This window comes from Lagopus muta, chromosome 17, assembly GCF_023343835.1.
Source record: "Lagopus muta isolate bLagMut1 chromosome 17, bLagMut1 primary, whole genome shotgun sequence".
NCBI classification, from domain to species: Eukaryota; Metazoa; Chordata; class Aves; order Galliformes; family Phasianidae; genus Lagopus; species Lagopus muta.
Window position 1 is genome coordinate 575,459 of NC_064449.1, and position 22,603 is coordinate 598,061.

A 22,603-nucleotide genomic window follows, 5' to 3' on the forward strand; every position below is an offset into this window, starting at 1 on the left:
ACTCATTTGTCATTTTTGTCATTTGTTTTTTTCCTCCAATATCTCTCCTGTCTCTATCTAATCAGGGGGATGTTTCCTGTCTTTGTTCTCAACCATTCATCCTACGGGAATGATTATTATCATCAAACAGTATTAAAATAGAAAGCCTGGGGCCAGCACCCGATTAGCATGGAGTTAGGGAGCCCTGGAAGAGAGCAATGGAACAGACCAGGAGCAGCACAAATGGCAAAGAATGGATGGTTTAGGTGCCATTCAAACACAACATCACCCATCTTTAGAGATAAATCTGGGCTTCAAAGCCAGCATGGACAAGTTTAGAATCAATACATTTCACATACATCTGGCACGTCACCAGTAGGGTTTGAAAATGACACAACTGCCAGCCCTCCAACAGTTTAAATCTTAGGCTGCCTGAAAGAGAACTCCAAATCTCAGAGCATGGGAAATTGTTCAAGTTTCCTTTGTGCATCAAAACCCTGCTTCCGGGAAGCAATGTCAATTATCTCCCAAAGGAACAGTATGATAATGGATAGGTCCTCAGAGTGAACAAGTTATTTTAAGCCTAGGATCCATACTAGAAAAAGACTACTTCTACAACCCCCCACATACACCTCATTGTTATAGTTATAAAAGTTGATGCTTGTACTTCATGTACTTTACATATATTAGCGAAGGACAAGTGGCTAATTGGAAGACCTTTCCAGCTTGTAGGGGGTTATAGGTAAGATACGACCAAAACTTAGGCTGTCTGATCAATTTTTCCTCAGAAACTGTCCCTTCTACATATTAAAAAAATATATATTCTTGAGATAATAAAAGGCATCATTATGATATTGGTTTTTATTTTTGCAGAAAGAGAAATCAACTCACAAAACCAAACTTGCTTTACCTTGATTTCTAGTTAAAAAGAAGAGTCAATAAATCAAAATATTAACTATTTGAAGTAGGAAATGAACATTTTACCATTTTAATTTGAACAGTAAATTAGAATAAGGTCAGTCTTTTAAACCTTATCAAATTAGAATTTTTCCAATCTTTTACAAAGCAGTTTTCATGTAAGCCACCCAGGGCAGTACTGAGGAAGATTTCCCCTGTACTTGGCACTGGTGAGGTCTCTGTTGAGTACTGTGTTCAGTTTTGAGCACCTCAGTATATAAAGGACATGGAGGTGCTGGAGCAGGTCCAAAGAAGGGCAATAAGGTTTGTGAGGGGCTTAGAGAATATGGCCTACGTGGAGAGACTGAAGGAACTGGGGCTATTTAGTCTGGGGAAAAGAAGGATGAGGAGAGACGTTATTGCTCTCTTCCAATACCTGAAAGGTGATTGCATTGAGAGCAGGGTTTGTCTCTTCTCATTGGTGACAAGTGACAGGATGAGGGGAAATGGCCTCAAGTTGTGCCAAGGGAGATTTAGGTTGGATATCAGGAAAAACTTTACAGAAAGGGTGGTTAAACACTGGAATGGGTTCCCCAGGGAGGTGGTTGAGTCACCATCTCTGTATGTGTTTAAAAGCCTCTTGGATGGGGTGCTCAGGGACATGATTTAGAGAAGGGTTGTTAGAGTTAGGGTAGTATGGTCAGGTTGGACTTGATGATCTTTAAGGTCTTTTCCAACCTGAGCAGTTCTATGATTTTATGATTCTATGATTCTAAGAGCTAGGAAAGCCCAGAAGTGTTCCTGCCTACCCAGCCAGGTTTTCTCATCACCTCAAACACAAAGCCACCTGATGACAGAGTTGATGGGATGATGCTCTTCCACCACCCTCTGCATTAGTACAAGTTGACACAAGCGCCAGGTCATGTACACAAGGACAGGTGCAAGGTTGTGCTGTCACTTCTCCTCACTCGAAGTATCTCTGGTTTGAACCTTACTCTGGTCCCTAGTTTCTTCACCTGCTACATATACAAAAAACTAAACCGAGTTGGGACAGTGCTCTGACTTTCTGCATTGCTGTGCCATTATTAATTTAATTGCTATAACTTGTTTGGGGAGGAAAATTCCAAGCAGTGGCCTTTAAGATGTAGAGAAATTCAGAACTGAGGTTTTGGCTCACCACTTTACTGCCCAGTGGAAAAGAACAGAGTTGGGTTTAAAGACATATTCATAAATTTAAAGCTTGGGATTGTAATTATTGTCAGTCTATGTGTTTTAATTTTCCATTTTTCCTACTTTTTAACTGTTGAATAGTAAGAAAAGCTCTCATGCTTTAAAGGACAAGTCTGTGAAGTCACATTTTTCTTTTTTTTTTTTTTTTTTCTTGCTTGTCTTTATACAGCCTGGCGCCAAACATTACATTGGTGTAAATCATGGAGTTGATGGGAACTTTGCTCATTTATATCCAATAAGCGTCCAGCCTCCAGTATCTTCAGATAAAGATCTTGTTGTGTTTAATGCTGCATAAACACACAGGATGATGCGTTCCCTGTTTTTAAGAAGTTTGTTTAACTTTTTGTGTCTCATCTTCAGTTACAATAGCAAACAACGGGAGGGAAGGGTGGAGAGAGGGTGAGATAGCAGCAATGAGATCATGCAGCACAGAATCCGGTAAACTCAAGGGTGAGAAGTCTTTCAAACAAAACTATCTCTGCAAAATCAATGGGAGAAAAAAAAAAAAAAGAGGCTAAATTAAGCCTTCATTCTATTTAAAACCCATATACAGCATCTCACATAATTGCATTACATAAACACAACTGTGTTATATTTACAGTTCAAAACAAAACAAAAAACCCTCAGTTGTAAGACAAAGTCCCACCCTGCTATGGCATTTGCATGCTGAAGAAGCACATCCACAAGTGAGATGTGTCATGCTTGCAGATGTCCATGTCCTGCTGCCCCTCCAAGACCAAGAGCCCTGCTGCAGGGACAGCAAGCCCCAGGCACCAGGTACAACCAGTCCCAAAATACAAAAACACCCATCAGCAACGTGGTACAAAGCATTGGCCTGTGAACAAACCACGGGCTACGATTCTTGCTCAAGCCATTTCACAGTTTCCAGCCCTTCTGCAAACGGCTCTGGATGTTTCCACAGGAAAATCACCAGCCATCCCCCAGCCAAATTCTTCACTGCCCACTGGAACATCTGCTTACCAGAGTCATCCAGCCTCGCCTGTCACTGCTTTCTGAGTCACACGGGAGGCCCATACCAGTTGCTCTGCAGGGGTTGCACAGAATTCAAGTGTACAAGTGAAGTGGGAACATTCAACACCCAACAGCCTGTGGATACCAAATCATGGCCACTGACACAGCTTCCACGGAGCCCTTTGGATTCAGTGGCAGGGCTGGAGGGCACTATGCAAAAGTTTCCCAAGGTGGAAGGAATTGTGGTCCTGCTGTTGTGCAACACGTGAAGTCACCAGTGGTTGTATCGAAATAAACCTTGACTAACGTGATGCAACAGCCTTGGCACAGATTTTGGTGTAAATGATTGCCCTGCAGGGCACAAAAACATTCATCTCATTGGGTAGAGGTGTAGCAGGGAACCCACAAAGCCCTATTTCTCCATTTCTCTGTTCTGGTTTCCCTCTCCACCTAACTTGCAGATCAGGATTCCTCCAGGTGCTCTTCTAACCCACCTCACACATGTTACTGCACTAACATTGGTGCCAGCTGGACTCCTGGAGGACTTTCACACCTTCCTACTTCCTATCCCTGGATCACTTGTCCTCACTTCTGCTTCTATGAAGTTCTGATGTGCCTTGATCCATATGTGAACTAATATTTACCAAAAGTACTTAAATAAGACCTTAATCTTGTGAATACCTAGGACAATTCATTGCAAGCACCATACATTGGCTTTCCAGTTGTTAAAAAAAAAAAAAAAAAGGAAATAAACCAGCCTTTCTTCTCTTTCTCATTCACAGTTCCATTCAGCCCCAGTCCTCTCCCTTCCTCAGAGTGCATGGGACATCAGTGTAACAGTTGTATTTACTTCTTTGCAGTTTCCCTCTGCCATTTCCACTTGAATGAGGTATTTTGCAGCTGATGCTCAGCTCCAGCTGTTTCTAGGCATAAGAGGTGGCTAATGGGATCAGGGACCGACCTTGGCACACCAGGCATGCAAGCATTTAATTCTGCCACCCGATTTATAACCTAGCAGACACTCCTGTGGTGATAGCACTTTGCAGCTACACTGCAGCCACCAATGCGGAGGTGATAGACACTGCTTTTTAAAAAGACATCAGCTCTTCAGGGAAAAGAGGGAATCCAATTATAAAGAAAATTAATTTCTTTTTTGCCATCATTATCCTCAGTCTGAAAGAAATCTCAGACAGAATGACTAATCAGGCTCCAGCCAGCACAACCTTGGCTGCTGGCAGGGAGAAGCAGGTGAAAGCAGAGTCAAGCAGCCATGGGTCCCTACACCAAACACGGGGATGCTGCCGGAGAAGGGTATTGCAAACTGTGGGAGGAAAGGTGGGCAGTTGGACTCCTCTAAACACCAAAAACAGAACAGAAAAAATCAAAAGAAGAGATTCCTTGTAGTCACGTGACTTTAGAAATACATTCTATAAGGGATCCTGCAACATCAGCTGGTGGGAGATGGTGTAACCTGCAGCGAGAAGCAGCAGAGAGAGGAGCCCAGCTTGGGGGAGGGATGGATGGATAGCTAGACCTGTGGGTGCTGTGCACATGCTGGGCACATGTTGGTGCACATGCTGGGCAGTGAGCTCTGAGGAGTGCCACTTTCTCCTTGACTTTAGGCTCTGGCTAAACAAAGCTGCATTGTTTTGTATCAGGTTCTGCTCCTGCAGCCTTGCTGGGGCTGAGAAACAAAGGGGGCTTCATGCAGGACAAAAGGGGCCTGTTCTACCTAATGAGGACCAGTTGAGAGGTATGGAGACAGCACCCTCTCAGCATCAGCCCTGGGGCTGCGAACAACTGCTGTCCCGCGGCTAATGAAGAGCAGTTGAGAGGTGCAAGCGGTGCGAACAGTCCAGCCAGCAGCAGGGCCAGCCTCAAGGGATGGCAGCCCGGTCAGGGCCGGACCAGTGCAAGGAGCCTGCTGGGTTCATCTGTCACCGCACTGGCTGCTGACCTGGGGCCCTGGCCTCGCTCCCTGACCTCTGGGCACGACCTCCCCACTGAGGCGTGGGTGCCCGGCCAGGAGCTCTCTATTGACTACCTGTCAGAGGGCACCTGCTTAAGGAACCCCATTGAAATTAAAGTCAGAAAATGAGTCACGAGGGACTGGTTGAGCTGGGAAGCTAGCATTAGACCCTGGTTGGTAAACCAATCTCCCTAATTATCTGTCAGAAGAATATCCCTCGCTTTTCTTCTCTTTTCTTTTTCCCCTTCCCCCCCACTGCTCTCTTCCCAGTCATCTCCTTGGCTCATTATCTTAATTTCACATTAACTGAAGGGATTAAAAGCACCTTGTGAAGGGAAGGGGGGCTGGCAGAGATTGAAGAAAGAAAAAAGATTCAAGGCTTCCAAATGGAGCCTTTGGGGAGCTGAGCCAAGCAGCAGTGTCACGAGCCATGGGGCTGCTTCCACCCTGGTGATCTGTGTTGGGGTATCATGGGCGTGGGTATGTGGGTGTATCATGTTGCACTCTGCTGCGCTTTCATATCCAGCCCCCATATCTAGCATAAAAGAAAACAAACCCACAACGGAGCAGAGAAACCAAACCCTGTTTAAGGGAGGACGTGTGGCTGGTGCTCATTTTCCCACCCTTCTCCCCTGCAGTGTAATTTCATGCAGCTACTGAGGTGTTTCTAAAGCTTGCGGGCACGCTGCAAAAGATTTGCTGTTACAAAGCCCATGGAGCTGCTCTCTGCTGCTAGCTAGGCTGGGTCTCACTGTGGCACTCCCTGCACCAGTGAGGCTGAAGCCCTATGGATGAGATAGACTCCTCAGTTCTCCTTGAATGAAAATTTGTGCTGCATAACATTCCATTACTTCTGCTTTACTCTGATAACATTAGGAAAGGCATGGGAATGTCGTGGTTTGCCAGACTTGGGTGTCTTTTCTTTACTCTCCCTCGCTTAGATGGGACGAAGGTGGGAGTGCTGCTGCTCCCCACCATACAGCAGGGCTGCATAGAGCAGAAAAAAGCCCAGGGTGGGCTCATCTCCTGCAGCTGCTCCCTATGCCCAGCACCTTCAGTCTGCTGACGCACAGAGCACATCAGTGGGTCATAGCTGAGGGTCCTCCCTCTAACTCTCTTAAGCCAGTACATCCCACACTCAATTAGTGTTATGGCCTGAAGGTCATTAAACACGTTACTTATGAGACTGATAATAACACTGCACTTCTTGAGCAACTATATTTTCTTTATGCTTTTTTTTTTGGAAGGGAAGGCAAGGTTAACGATACTCACCTGCCCAACCTCCAAGGAAGCCATCCTAAAGCAACCACACCACTTCAATTTCAGAAAACTCCAACAGAGCCAGCCAGAATTTGACTGTAGACCTGAGCAATGATCTCCCACAAGTAACAGGAATATTTGATCCAAAACCTTTTCTGAAAAGCTGAATGGGAATCACCTCTCTTCTGGCTGCCTGTGGTGCCCAGCAGAACATCCTGATGCATCCCATCTGGATGCCAGGGCCAGCACTAAAAAGCTCTTGCTCTAGGAAGACAATTGTTTATTATGCTCTGAAACTTCTTAATTACAACAATAGCAGACAAATCCCAAATCGTCAAACCAACAACCCCCTAATCTGAGATGTAATTTGTTCCCAGCTCAAACGGTTGCTCTGAGAAATGAGGCCAGGTGGGCTCGAGTGCCTCCCCCCAAGGATCACGTCCAAGGGTTTATGGCAGAGATAGCTAGCAGGGAATTTTCACATGGGTCTAGGTTTCAACATGAAAAACTTTGCCCTGTACTGCTCCTAACCCCTTGAAAAGACAGGACTGCATTTCAAGTTTTGTTCACAAATCTGGCTGTAACCCATTACCCTGTTAAAAGGCCAAAGATTTAGTAGTATATAACTCTGTAGCTAGTCCCATTGGATTCCCTGGGATTAGTTTTGCAGCCAAATACTTGCATTAAGTGTGAATAAAGACATCAAACTACAGCCTTACGTGTCAATGATTCATTGTCAGAATTCCTAGAAGAGAAGGGACCCACACAACAGCCTCATAGCTGTGAAGTGACCTAATAACATGTTGTCACACAGATAGGAAAACTGCACCCACTGAGAGAAGAGGAAAAATATATTATCTAGTGGGGAAGTCACTGGAAGCAGAGCTGAGCTCACCCCAGAACAGTTGGTTTAAGCAGAACTATGACTCTCCTCCTTTACCCCTAGAACCACTAGCAAGCAAATAAATGTTGGATGGGTCTCAGAGCCAATGCTCCTATCACACCTGAGGTCAGGTATATCTGGTCACTCCACAATGAACCCAAGAAGTTTTGGATGCTGTTTTATTGGGTGAAAACATTTGCTCACAGTCAAATGATAAGGAAGGCTTGATGCAATGGGCAAAAAGGACAAGGAAGAAAACAGTGGTAAAAAGACATTTTTTACATATTTTCTCCTGGTCATCTTCCAGGAAACTGATAAAACTGGTTTCAGATGTAGTTTTTATTCAAAATGCAACCACATATCTTTTGATTGAGTAGAACCAAGCCTGTAGCACAGGGATGGAGGGAAGGCAGCTTGCCCTGCTTAATGGCCCACAGCCGTGAGAAGGCATTGTAACTGCAGCAGGAAAAGAAAGCAGCACAATTCCCATTTCCCATCCCCACTGGTACCTATGAGGGAGCTGAAGCGTTTCCAAAGAACTGTCTGTGCTTGCAAGGGTCTGTGGTTTTACTAGAGATACCTGCTGAGAAACACTGTTAGCTTAGCCGGGAACAAATGTCATGAATGTAGGAGCATACACGTACAATTCAGTGTCATAAATGGGAAAAGTCATCCTCTGGGCTTCAGCCTGCAACATCAACAGGCCTGAAAACCAAACACTGAGCAAAGATAACTCATCCCACCTTAGCGAAAAGACCTTTTGCCTTTTCCTCCCAGTTCAGTCTCCCTTTTTTCCCCCCATTAAGGACTTTGCTTTATCCTCCCATGGAAATTTCATGCATTTTAAACAGCACCATTGAAAAGAAACCCCTTGAAGTGGAGCATTAGGACAACAAAATGGAACATCAGCATTACCCCTGGGACACTGAGCAGGCCCAAAATGTCAGTAAGTGGGGAGGAAGCCATACTCCTCTAAGCTTTGAAAACATCTTTGTTTCAAATGCTTCTCTGAGGATTAAAACCCAAGAAAACCTCATTTGCTGCACTCAAAGGCAGCTTTCCTGAGGCACATTTTGGAGTTTTCAGCACCTCCCATTCTTGGGCACTGTGGCAGGGCACAAAGCAAGGCTTCCTGGCTGTCTGAATTTCTAGCGTGACAAAACTCACTTAGATCCCCATTTGGAAAAAAGCAGCCAAATTCTTAAAAGCTTTCTACAAAGTGAAAAGTCCCAAAGAGTTTTCATTGGTGAAAACCATGGAGTGCTTTCCTGGGAAGAAAAGCATATCTTTTCTGTTCTGGTAAAATAAAAGTTCTGCCATGAATGGGAACAACTCAGCTGCTGAGAACTAAACAGAGGAAAGAGAATCAGCTTCTTCTCTGTGCTTTAGGTCACCATGGCTCAAAGCATTGCCTTTCCTCCAATCAACCTGCAAAGCCAAAGACCCGGCTAATCAGTCCCTTTGGTAGGAGGTAGGCAGGTCCCACCTGTCCCCATTAAGTAAAGGTCTGTTACACTTGGCATTTCAGCATCATTGCAGCACCAGAAAGTTTATTTACTCCACAAGAGAAACCAAAGTGAAGTGAGATGATAGTGCTGAAGTTAAGATTCTAGACCACTGAAGCAAGAACCTTCTGATGGGAAGGGAGCAGGTTTACTGGGTACATGCTCAGATTTGTGCTGCATTTTGCCAAGCAAACACTGGCAAACCTTGGAGGATATCTCTGGAAGAAATCCAAACCTGTGGGCTGGCTCCCATTCCCGCAGGCTGGAATGGGGCAGGGCCACCTTTTGCCTCTTTTTTTTTTTTTTAACCAGCCTGCATAGAGACATTCTGTTAGTACCACAGTAGTGAAATCAGTGCCTTAGAAATGAGTCAACACAAAAAAAACAAAACAACAACAACAACAACAACAACAACAAAAAAAAAAACCACAAGGAACCAGCAGCAACACCTCTTTCCTTGAATGCACAGGAGTGAGAAGCAAATGCCAGCAGGCCAAGCTAAGGGTAAGAAACCCTGCTGAGGTGGACAGTTCCTCAAAGGAAAGTTTCTACTGAGCCTTCAGGCTAGGTGACAGCTTGGTACAGACCACAAGTCAGAAATAGCAAAGCTGTAAATTTTACATGTAACAAGGAAAACAAGTGTAGTTGATACCACATGTGAGCAAAGCAGCTGAACTAATGATGTCTCAGCCTACTTACAATGTGAAGTTTCCAGATCATGTGGGTTGGGTTTCCTGCCCTTCATGTTGCAGCTAAACTACTTTTACAAATGTAACAAGCCAGAATCATCTCTTACGCTCATCAGAGGATACACAGTAAATTCAGCTTTTGGCTACACCTGTTAGTTCAGGCTGCAGAGAGTAGTTCAGCTATCAGGGAAAGCCCTGATGCAGCAGAAGGCAAGTAGGAACTGACTGCAGATGGTCACTCTCTCCTCTCCAAGACTACAGTGCTCAACACCCCCAGAGTCTGAGTTCTGGGAAAGTTTCTTGCAGAGTTTGCAGAGATCCATCTCTTGCCCCAGCCATGCACATGCACACACTGGGCTCTTGACTTCACTTCAGCCCTGCAACCAAATAGACAAACACCAAGTTAACATGCTACACTGGGACATCTCTGATCCTTGCTCAGAGGCTGCAAGAACAGCTTTCTGCCTGTGGTACATCAAATATAAGAACTCACATGCCTGCCTCCCAGGCCAGCCAGCCCACTTCATCCAGAACAGCAGAAACGTGGATCCCGCTCCAAACTGGCAAACAGTGGCTCAGAGATGAAGCCCCAGGTATCATTGCAAGGCCTTTCTACCAGGCCCAGAGATACAAAGACAGAGAAATACATGGAAGAAACAGATCCAGATCACCAGTGTTTTATTTGAGAAAAAGGGAAGAGAGGAACTCCTGCTTAAGCACTTGAAGGATGCCCCAAGGTGCTGAAGCCCTGGGGTTCGAGTCCCATCACCACATTCTTCTAGATGTCCGTCTGCAGCAATCCCTCTTCTCTTTTTCTTTTCCCAGACTGCTCAGTCATCTCAGAAATGGAATGAACCATTCATGTTCAAACTCTGACTGGAGTTTAAAGTGAACTCACTATGTAATGGATCTCCTTTTTCTCCTGTTTGGCTGCTCTGTGCTGCTGTTGAGCAGCTGCTGCGCTCCATCTGCAGGGCAGCATTTTGGGGTGGGCAAAGAGTCCTTCTGGTGCCTGTGCTTTGGCAAAGCACTCAAATGCATTCCCAGTTTTAGGCAGGTGCTAAAATTCCACCCAAAATCTTTTGAATCAAGGCCACAGAGGGTCCTGCACATATATCCAATGCAGTGGCTAAGTACTTAAAAGGTAATGGTTAAATGAAATTGTGGAATTTTTCTTTTCTTTTCTTTTTATTTTTCTTTCTTTTGGTTTTTCTATACTCGGTGCCAAATGATTGCTGGGATCCTTAGTGAAAAAATAACAAAAAACCACAACAGGATGTGTTCCAAATCAGCCACATAGCACAGCAAATAAATTCAAACACACAAGACTACTCCCTTCAACACTATAAATAATAAAAACAATATACCTAGGCTACAGAAACAAAACCAAGTAAGAAACAAACATGTCTCAAGCCACGGGTTGATCCATATATCTGAATATCCATCACCCCTCAGTTTCTCTGTCTATTTTGGCATGTGGCATTAACCAGATTTTTAGAGACGACCTTTAATTTGTTCACTCTAAAGCAAGCCTGTCTTGCCAGAGACTTAACAGATGATATACTCTGGCTCCAAGGAGTCAGCGCTCCAGAGCCTTTGAGCTCCAGATCCGGGACAAAACAGGGCTAAACGCAGCACGTAATACTTCCACTGCTCCCCTTCGGTCTCTCAGACCTATGGAGTTATTTACTACCTGGTCTGACTGCTGGGAAGGCTGGGGAGGGACTGGAGTCTCCTGCGAGAACCCTCTGGGTCTGTGGTATGCCCCGGGCTATCTTCTGGATTAAGGAGTTTCCATTGTGTTTTCTGGGGGAGATGGTGGGGGACATTAATAGGAAAAACATTTTCACAAAGCTCAGCCGCCTCCCATGACTCACTGCGTGGCCCTGACCAGTCCTGTGTCCCCCATCAAGGCGCCAATAAGCACTCAGCAATGTGCTCTGCTGCAGTGCTTGGAGATGCCGGGCTTCCCAGAGCCCACCCCTCCTCCTGACCCCTGGCATGATGGAGGCTTTGTTCTGCTCATTAGGTAGGAGAGGAACTCTTCGATCCGTACACGGAGATGGAGAGCAAGAACACAACGTCCACCCCAAAGCCCCAGCCCTGGGAGGCATCTGTCCTGGCCCAGGATCAAAGGCTCCGTTCCATTTTTATCCACTGCCCTGCCCCACCTTACAACTGCAGTGCATCCAAGCATGTTTTCCCATCATTTCATTGTGTGCCAAAGGATAAACAAAGCCACCCCCTCAGTCAGAGGGAAGGATGCATTCTTGAGAACTGCAAACCGTCCTCCGCAGATAAGTGCCTTTCCCACTGTGGACTGCGACAGCTACTGTAAACCTTGACTGAGCCAGTTTTCCTGAGCTTACATGACACTACGGCGTGCTGAAGAAGATGGATGGCTTTATTTTTGTTAAGAACAAATCTACAGATGTTGGGTTTAACCAATAGAAGGAAAAAAAAAAAGCTCTGTGAGTGATCGAGAGGCAGTGGGAGGGGAAGAAAGAGCAGTCCAGAGATACATACAGACAAGTAATATATACAAAGTGCTTAAAAATAATGCCAGTGGGAGCTGACATCATTCGTTTACTAACGGTCTGCTTGTGCGTGGCTTTGTATAACTGAGGGAAGGGCAGCAGGACACATGGGGCCTCGCCCCACAGTGCTGGTCCATGGATCCTGCAGAGGGACAGGTCACGTACAGCTGTACCTGTTCTCCCTGTAGAAGGCCCAGGAATCCTCCTGTTAGGGGCAGGGATGGATATCGACAAATGGGGGATGTGAAGGTTGCTCCATCTTGCGTGGGGAACACAGCCAGCCCTAGTGCTTCGTTGTCTCTAAGAGGTTCTTCATCCTATCACCGCCACCCACAGCAATGTTGAGCAAAACCAGAAAAATATTCGTTAGAAGTTGTCATGTTCCAAAATTGTGTCCTAATTACAATGTCTCCAAAAGCACAAAATGGCAAAATAATGTATCCCGTAAGTGTAGTTTTTATTTTTAGGCTTCATCTGAGCAGCTGTTTTCAGATCCATGATGGAAAGAGAGGGCACACATCCTGGCTGAGGGAGAAGTGAAGAGCATTGATGGTCCATATCCATTTACTGGACCTGACTCAGGGCCAAGGTCCTGCACTTCTCATTTTGGAATATGCACGCCTTCATTTGTTCTCTCTGTACCTCAGTTTCCCCAGCTGGAAATGGAGATGAGTGTGCAGCCCTACGCTAGAGTCATGTTGCAGATGCATTAATGAAGTAACGCCTGTAAAATGCTTTCCAGGTTCTACTTTGAACCACTTTGGGGAGAGGCAGAAAGCCAGTGACATCATTTTAAATGAAGTCCAGTGCCATAATGTCTTCGATCTGTTTGCAAAACATAAATCTCACACACATCATAGCTTTGATTGCTGACGGGTGAGCATCAGGCAAGGAGGTTCTTGCCACAAAGCATCATTCCTTTTGTATCTCAGTGGGAATGGAAGATGTCTACACAGCACCATCACTCTCAACTAGTCTGCTGCCTTCCCACCTTACCAGTTCCTCACATGTTACATTCACCAGTATCCCACCTGACAAAACTCCCCCTGGAAGCGAGCAGGCTGTGATTCCATCTCATGGCCTTCTTCAGCCATTGGGCTGGCCAGCAGCCAGGTGTGTTTGTGTGCATCAGCCCCAGGTACCTGGCTGTCAGGAAACGGGGTGAGACCATCCACTTACTGTACATAAGCCATCAAGTGGTAACAACTCTCAGTCACTGGTATTGACTTGAGCTGCAGTTGAAAAGGCACTGGTGAGATGAAAGGCTCTGTATCCCATTACTAATCCCCTGAGCTATCCAGTCCCCCAAATTTGGTGGAAGTTTTAAGTTTCACCATGAAATGTTCATAAAATGAAATGCACATTTTTTTGCCAGCTCTGCTTATTCCTATCCAAGCATTTCCTCACACACTCTCCCTAGGAGCATTAGCAGCAAAGTCTCTGCTGCTGCTGGATGCCGTTCCTTCTCTCTGGCCTCTCTGGGTACCAGGGATTCCTGCAGCCCAGGATGACCCCCTTACCTATCTCAGAAGGCTTTCAGGAAGTCACAGTCTTTCTACAAGCACAGCAGGTTGCAGACAGATTCAGATCCATCGCCTGCAGAAGCACAGGGTTGGGCTCTTGTTGCCCTCAGCATCTTCTCTCACAGAATATCACTGTGCCTGTGATGGTGGTTGCCTCTGCCACGCAAGCAGCCTGTCCCGACTGCATGCATCGGGTGTTTGTGAATTTTGCTGAGATTTTGGAGGCCTGTGCCGTGCAGCTGGACCCCAGAAGAAGGCTGGGAACAATGTAGGAACATGCAGAAATATTCATGTCCCACTGGAAGGCCTTTTTTATCCTTTCCCCAGATCTGAGCCACCCCCAAAGAGGAAGGCAAACACAATGCTTATTAGCAGCAGGGAAATCTCTCACACATTTTCTCCAGCTACAGACCAGGGGGCAAAGCCCATTTATATCACTCACATGCTGCAGAGCATCTTCACACCCGTGCAAAGGCTGCTTCTAAATAAGAAACAGCCTCACTAAATACGGACATTGCAGAAACCAAGCTAGTTTGGGATATTGTTGCTCAAGAGAACAACCTCTTCTCAGGGAGATAATGAAGAGCAAAACAGTCACAGGAAGGGGAGCAGCTGTACCAGAACCAGATTAGTACTGCTCTATTCGCTGGGAGACTTTTGGCAGCATGATGTCCTCCCTTGAGGAAGGGTGAGAGGCCTGCTGACAGTTGTTCAGCAATGTGCTGTGGTCACTTGGGAGAATTCTGCACATGTCCCAGCAATGTGTCATTGCCCACAGGCACATCTTGGTCCTTCAGCTCTCTCCCCTGCGGACCTGTAGCTGCTGAACTGCAGAGCCAGACCAGAACGGGGCTTTCTAGGAAGGAACCCCTTGACAGTGCTCACCAGCAAAATAACCAGCTAAAATAACTCCTTTCTTTTCCTCCACCTCTCTCTCTTTAGACTTGTGTATTGTGTCCAGAGACACTGGCCTCATGGTTAAGAACACTTAGAAATTACAGTGTTTTGGGTTGCCTGCATGAAGTGGGCAGAGTTGATGACAGTGCTTAACAGAAGCTGCAAGGCTGATCACCAGCACACTCACGCAGCCTGATGCATCTCTGGGAAAAGCTCCCTGCCCACCCTCCTGCAACTTCACATGTCTTTCTTTGCCCTGTCTGGAGCCAGACCTGGCAATGAGGAAGCTGCAGAACCGACCAGGTCAGTGACTTGACCCCAGAGGAACTCGTCTCTTCCACACTGAGGTGTGATTTTCTTCTGGATCAGCTGATTGATGCAGCTTGTCCTGTGGCACCAGGGGCAGAACAAAGGATGCAGTGGGATCAAGGGTAAGGTAGCTGCCTATGGGCACTCAGGGTTGAATGCAATGGGAGACAAAATCCTTGGTGTGTCATCTCACAAAAAGCCAAAACTGTCTGAAATCTGTCTTTTTATGCCTTGCTCTTCTCATTAACCCCCTTCCTCCATTGGCATGAGCATGCAACAGGCTAAGCATCCACCCAAGGATCCACCACCACCAGAAAGGCTGTTTCTCTTTAAAATCAACAACCTTGGGGTAAAGTCCCAATTCTGTAATGTTTTAGACAGATATTTATTACAACAACTTTTTGACCTAACTCACTACCAGAGCAGCCAAGAGTGTTCTCTGCTTTCAGAGCAAAGATGCTTAGAGCAGCACTGTTCAACTGGAGACTCATGGCTATTTCCAAACTTGGAGAGTCTTGTGGCTCCTCGCAGAAAAGCTGAGGCTCAATGACACTGCCCACAGCAGTAAGCCCAGCGTATCCCATCATACTCCCCCTTCTTCCTCCATCCCAAATCACTCCCAAATCCTGATCACCCCTCAACTGTGCCAATCCAACTGCTCATGGAGCCACATGGTGAATCAGCCGAGGGAGCTGATCCTGAAAAAATTCCAAACACTAACTTTGCAAAAAAAAAAAAAAAAAAAAAAAAAAAGAAAGAGAAAAAGAGAGAAAGAGAGTGTTCAGTAAGAAGGGGCCTTAACAAGAACTGTAAAAATCCATGGAGGCAAACTGGATTTTTAAAGGGTAACTCAGTATTGCGACTACTGCCCTCACATCTGTTTACTGTTATCCCAGCACAAGCGAGGTTCCGGATACCGGCACTACAGGGGCTGAGGCATAATAATGCATGGCACTTGGCTTTTCTACTCCTATTAGAGCTGATTACAACTGTCTGAATTTCAGTGCTGTGGATCATTCTGGGGGCAGGGGGGAGAATATAAGAAGGAGGCTTTCAGACTGTTAAAAGACTTGGAAAAAGTTTTCACAAACAGCTTTCAAATGTCTCCTTCAAATACCTTGCAGCTCTCTTTTCTCCCCCTGATTATCCAAGGGGGTTATCTTTAGGGAGTAATGCTGTGCACATAAAACCCTGCACCACTCCATGCTGATCTGTACAGGTAAAGGGAACATTCAGCAGTTGGAGAGGAAGCAAAAGGAGAGGAATGGAGTCGCAGACAAATCACCAAAACGCAGCTTTTTAAAAGTACATTTTTCTTTGCATGAAAGAACTTGATATAAACATAAACCTCTGCCCCCCCAACTCCTCCTCTCCATTTCCCTGACACAGTCATTACTTTTCCACAATAAAAATGCCAGATTTATGCAGTAATATGGCAAACAACAGCAGAAATTTAGGTTTCAGAGGATAAACTCTTCTAGTACTGAAGATCCAGTCTTGCTCAGGTGATGCTCCATAACTACTGGCCTGTCCCAGGCATCCCTCATCATAGTAGGCAAATCTCCCTGCTGCTCGGAGCTGGCAGCAGGAATCTGGTTGTGGAAAGACAAGAGTGGAGAAGTAGAAGTAGTGAATTTCTGTGTTGTGGGACACTTAATTAACCCAGTTTGATCTCCAAGTTTTTGTGGTTGTGCTGAACAAGATCATGTTTGCGTTTCCCAAATGACAAGGAAGGGAAAACTGATTTGTTCTTTTTTTTTTCTGAGCTCAAAGGGTTTACCACAGAAACCTACAGCTACAATGCAAACATCACGCAACCAGAGCAAAGGAACAAGCCCCCAAACACCACCACACATCTCCCACAACAAACAGTGGTTGACAGGAAGCTGCAGCAACGGGAGGGAGAGAGCCGTGGTGGTCTGCACAGTTACACGATAACCAAGAAATCAGAACTTGGGAACGTGATGACCACAACAAACAAGCAGCCAAGGACTCAACAAGCACAAGAACAAACCCACCGTCACACATCACAGGCAGAGATGATGGCTACCGCCTGCAAGCAGCCCCATCACTTATAAGCTATTGAGCCACAGTCAGCCAAACCCACAGCACATCCCAGCACAGACTGTTCCCAGTAACTGATCCCAGTTGATTAGTTGAGAAACCATCCAATCCCATGACAAAATTAAAACGAGTCTCTAAGACATTCAAAATCATTAGCCTATAGAAGTGGAAAAACACATGGGATATGACAACAAAACACTTTATGTGATCGTCTGCATCTCACCAGGGTACTTGGCCATGAACGACAGCAGCTAGTCTGGCAGCAGCTAGGAAATTAGGGACACATCAGTCTAAATGGAGATATGCTCCTTGATGTCAGCCTATGTGCTTTTGGAGGAGAAATGAGTGACACAGTCAGCTGGGGAAACTCCTTAAGAAGGCAAAGACACAACTGTCAGAAGAATGACTAGATACACAGAGGAATTCTGGTTGTGCAAAAGACTAAATTTGCATTCTTCTATTTTCTTTTTCTTTTTTGGTTAGGACTTGGACTTTTATCAGAACTGATGTCTGTAGTCTAGTAATTTCTGATCCTACACAAAATAAATGCAAAATCTTTTCTCTGGCAATCAAAACAACCAGAAAGGTAAAAATGGTCCTGTGTTAACCTTTTCTTGGTGGTCTCAAACACAAGTCCCTGTTACAGGGAGAAAAAACAGTTTATCCTGTGTCAAGTTTGGGCAGTGAGGTTTGACTGCCCCATTCCCTTGGGGCTGCAGCCCTTCAGGTCACACCTGGCAGGAGAAACACCAGCCCCTTGCAGAAGGTGTGTTGGGCAAGTCTTTGGCTCACTTGCTCTATGGACAGAGGTTAGCAGAACTATAATGCAAGCTTATCAAGGCAGATGATATAAAGTGGGCAGTGGCTTGCCATCTTCTTGGTGCTACTTGATCTGGCAATGATGTAGCTCAGCCAAGAACTCAGGGTGCTAAAAGTCCAGAACTACAAACAAGAGGGCAAATTCCTTCTCCTAAATGAGATTTTCAGGTGGTTTGAGGCTAAATTAGCTGATGATGTTTGTACATTTTGTAATCTAAGTCATTTGAGGGGGGGAAATTGAGGTAGGTACGTCAGGATATAGACACATCTCTGCATCTCTTATAGGCTGGACTTGTCAGTCAAGTTGAACCACATGCCCCAACAGCTTGGAAAGAGATCCCTGTAATGAGGGGCAAGCCTGTAAAGCAAGCAAAATCAGAGGTTTGAGACCAAGCTTCAGGTTAAGGTCCATGCTTGTTCCATCTCAAAATTCCACCAGGAAATCCAGAATTATGAACTCTCAGAAACAAATCCCTCTGATGCTTCCCCCTTTTGAGGAAACAGTGCCAGAGCAGAATAATCCACTTGATTTGCCTTGACATCTACAGAAGGCTGCAGCCTACAGCATCCTAAATAGACCCCATTCCCTGCATGCATACAAGGGGAGTCCAGATTGACCAGCTTAGGCACAGAATCCTCAGCGCAGACATTTGTGCACCCTCAGATGATGTGCCCCCAGCACAGCACGTGAGAAACTTGAAGATTTTGCAGATAATTACTACTGCCCCTATTTAATGACATTTTGCCTGACTTCAGTATTTACAGTAATTCCCAGCACAACACTATCCGGAACATGGCAGGATCGGGTCCAGTGCCCTTTTTCAGCTGATTAAAGCCAGACACAGATGACAAGATCCTAGCATGCACAGCTATGTAACACCTACTTGGGGTGCAATCTATTCCCTATCTTTTTTTTTTTTTTTTTTTAAGGTTAAATAATGATGCAGAGCAGAACGAGGGAAAAATCTCTCTTCCAGCATCTCTATCTGAGCTTTTGGAATGTGCTATTTTTAGTTGTCCTCCTGCCACTTGCAGCTTCATAATATAAATGATTGCTCTGGGCATCTTGAAGTAAAACAAATTAATTTAGTTAAAAAAAAAAAAAAAAAAGTGATTTCCAGTGACTTAGTAACAGCACTTGACAGTCAAATAACTCAGGGCTTGGAGTCCCTGAGTGCCCATTGACACAGAAGTCAGAGCTGGCTTCCAGCACATGAGAACTCTGAAAGGCACAGAATGCCATGAAAACATGTTTTTCAAACAAAATAAATGACATCCTGTAATGCAAAAAGCAGTTTCAAAACTTGCACACATCTGCCCCGTTCCTCCTCTCGCTCTCACACTCTGTCTCCCTTCCACAGAATCTATTTATTTCTCCCACTGGTCTCAGGATGTTTTGTTTCTTGTTTATCTACAAGCATGTCCACTTATAGCTCTGGGAGACTGTGTGATTAGACCTGTGTGAGTTTCTTTTAGGACTGTTTGTGTGGAAAAGAGAAGATTTCCAGGACTATAATATATCACAAACTCCTCTTGATACGGCTAGTTTGATATTTTTATTTACTTCCAATGCTAAAGCCAACAATTTAAAGTTTCAACACTTTCAGTAACCATTTCAATTTGAAAAGACTATTCCATATATTTTCTTTTTCATTGCATTAGGTAGTATTGCAACGTGAACACAATTGCCACTGTGTAAGACAAACACAAAATCACTCTCTTTGGACTTCTAAAGTTCTCATTATACATTAATCACTACTGTTTTTTTTTTTTTTTTTTTTTTTTAATTATAATCTATTTTGTTTGGGGTCTTCATTTTGTGTTTGGTGCTGTCCTCTCACAAAACAGATGCTGAGTGCACAGGTGCTACATTCTGAATTTGTCTAAGAATGGGCAGAATAATGGAAGCTCATGAAGAACGCAGGGCAGCATCCTGCCCTTTGGACACTTCTTGCACTGCTATAAGCACAAATCCCCCCAGAACCAAAGCAACATGAGAGCTCAGCTGGAAGCACGGAGACCAGGTTTGTTGCTTCAGCACATCTATACTTGTGCAAGGTGGAGACCAACACTCTGCAACCACTCCAAGCACTAGTGCAGCCTGCAGCCCAAGAGCAGCTGCGCTGAGCAGGAGGCACGGCCTGCAGGGATATCAGGCTCGACACAAGCCAGCAGCACACCCGCAGCACAGCCAAGGCAAACCATTTATCCAAAAAAAAAACATGGCCAGCAGATCAAAGAACACTATTATCCACCTCCACTGAGCACTGGTGGAACCCTATCTGGCCTGCAGCCTCCAGCTATGGTTTTGCCTGCTCACAGAAGGCTCCAGCCTAACAATATCTCTGCGATTTCACTATCCTTTCATTCGGCCAAATGCTGCCCAGTGCAGCACTGACACAAAGCCCAACAGTGACAGCACTGACACACTAGAGGGACGGAGGCCAGGCTCCAAATGTGGGGAGCAGGAGCACGGAGGAACAACAACAACAACAAAACAAGAAACAAAGAATGTACGATTGAAAATGATGTTTCAATTAGTGCTGGTAACTAGCAACTGCGTGACATGCATCGAGCACATGGGCTCTGCACGCAGCTGCAAGCATGGCACGAGGAGAGATGCAAGTCAGCAAGCAGTATGGCCAGGAGCACAACCATAGCTCCAGGGGACACGAGCCTCCCACTGCCCTCCTGAGGCTTGCTGACTGCACCAGGGGATGTGCAGATACGTGGCTGCACGTGCGGTTGCCAACTATGCCATGTCATGGAGTGGATTCCACTGAAATCTCTCTGTCTTGCCCCTTACTGAAGGAAATGGGGAATTTTTGAAACAAGGGGTTCTTGGTTGCTGAGGGCAATGATTATTGTTCCCTTTCATTCTGTCATACTTGTGGACTAATGCCAAGTCAGCACAGATCCTCCTAATTTAAACACCACTGGACTGGGGGCTTTGAGATCTTCCATCAGACAGCGTGTTGCTGGGTGGGGAATAAACAACAATAACCAGACACAATAATGACATATTGTGGACTTTTAATTTTAATTGAGGATTGTGTAACTTCAACCATATCCACAGCTGGCAGAAAAGGAGAGAAGTACATGTGCATTTTATCAAAGAGGTGTCTATTTTCCCTTGGCCTTCAAAGCATCAACAGAACAACAGAAGTCCCTCCAATTCAAATCCTCCAGTTCTGCACGTCTTTGATGCAACTGTCCCTTCTGGCATCACAAATCTGTGGATTGCCACCTCTTACTTATCTGCCTATCAGTTTTGCTCCTGCACACAGATACATACAGATGTTACCTATCTGTCACATATACTACGTGTCTAAATACACACAATATTCTCTTTCTTCTCTTTTTCACCGGGAAAGAGATAACAGGTAGGCAGACAGACCAACACATGTAGAATATTAGCTATAGGTCCTGTAAAGCTTATCTTATCAGCTTCATTTAAACCTCTACTCACAGCCTTTTGCTGCCAAAATCTTTAATTCAGAAAATGTGGTGCTGCATGGGGAACCCTGACATGTGCTGAAGAGCTGAGCAGAAGTGCTATCAGCTCCCTGCCGCCTCCCTGCCCAAACCACAGCCTCCTGCCCCCCAAAACCCAGAGACAAAATGAAAGGTTGAAAGGGAAAAGAAACGGCTTGGGATAAAATGGGAAGTTTTAGATCTCACAGGAGGAATGCTGCCGAAAATGAGAACCATTTGAAAGCTCTGGGGGTTATAAAGTGGAATTCCCACTCATACAGTACACAAGAGTTATTAAGTGTGTATATGAGACTCCTGTTTTACTTCATGTACATGATTATTTTATACAGGGAAGTTTGGAAAGAATTATAGACTGAGCCTGAGGCCAAGCCAAGAAGCAAGATGAGCAGCAGCAGCAGCTAAAGGAGAAAGGTTGAGCTGGCAGTGGAGAAGCAGCCGGCCAGACAAGGGTTATTTATAGTGCCTGGAGCATGAGAATGTTAATTGAAATCAATCAGTGGCCATGAGGACACTAAGTTGGAGTGTCAAGCTAGAGCAATTAAAAAGCCCTTCTCAGGGGATGAGCATGTTCTGACTTTTTCTTTTTCCATGGGATGGAGATTAAACAGCCATTTACTAGAGAGCGAGGAAGATGCAAGGTGGGAGCACTGCGCATATATAAGGCAGGAAATCAAACCACTACTGTTGTTTAAAATACCCACTGGAAGCACCAACAACTGTGCTTTCCCTTGTCAAGTATTTCTATCAGGGAAAATGGTGGACTTGGTGAAGAAGCACATAGGAAAATGGACAATTTGCCAAAAAACAGGAAAAAAAGCTGTTTTTGAGTGTATTCAGTTTGCCTTTCCTCTTTGGCAACAAGGCCATTTGGCCACTCTGACATCTGACCTGTGTCAGAGAGCAGCAGTTTGCTGTTGTCACTTAATTATGCCACGATTAAGAGAAAAATGGATTAAAAAAAGTGAAGCAGGGGCACTACGGTGCCCTTCATCATGCCAGGGAGAACAGTGTTCTGCTATACAGACAAAAGACCTTAAACTGAGCTCTGTGAGGAGGAGATCTCGCAGAGAGGGGCTGTGTAGCAGCTGGGTAGAGGCACCGGTGGTCCAGCTGGATGCCAGGCAGTTGAAGGAAAAGAAGAAAGTCAGCATCTCTAGGCCTGATACAGTTACTGTGGAAGAGCCAGGTGTCAAAAACTTGGCTTCAGCATCAGGCTGACATGGAACCAGGGCAAGTGAAAAGCGAATCAATATGTATTTTAATTGCACTCTTTCAATTGTTGACAGAACACTTCCCACGTCTTCACCTTCAGTGAGGTAAGGAGAGCACTCTGTTAGCTCTCAGATAAGCCACGTGTGTGTTTTGTGTCCTTTCATTTATCAGGGAGATAAGCTCCAATTGCCGAGGTTACAAATATTGGGAAATCCACAGAGTGCATTTTAAGTGCTGCTGGAAGGGGGAGGATGGAGGCTTGGCAATGCTGCATGTTGGTGGGAAGGAGCAGGAAAGACTTTTCTCTCTTTGGAGCACCTGGCAAATTAGCTGCTGGAATCCTGAGGGAGAATCTCTAAAAAC

General features: G+C 45.3%; 1 long non-coding RNA gene across 1 annotated transcript; it reads right to left on the bottom strand.

Moving 5' to 3' along the window:
* Positions 1-2,232: 2,232 nt before the first annotated feature.
* Positions 2,233-3,313, bottom strand: LOC125701607 (uncharacterized). The gene is made up of 2 exons (XR_007380294.1): positions 3,088-3,313; positions 2,233-2,584 (listed from the first exon to the last, which is right to left on the bottom strand). It is a non-coding gene; the product is annotated as an uncharacterized LOC125701607 (long non-coding RNA).
* Between the last annotated feature and the right edge of the window lie 19,290 nt (positions 3,314-22,603).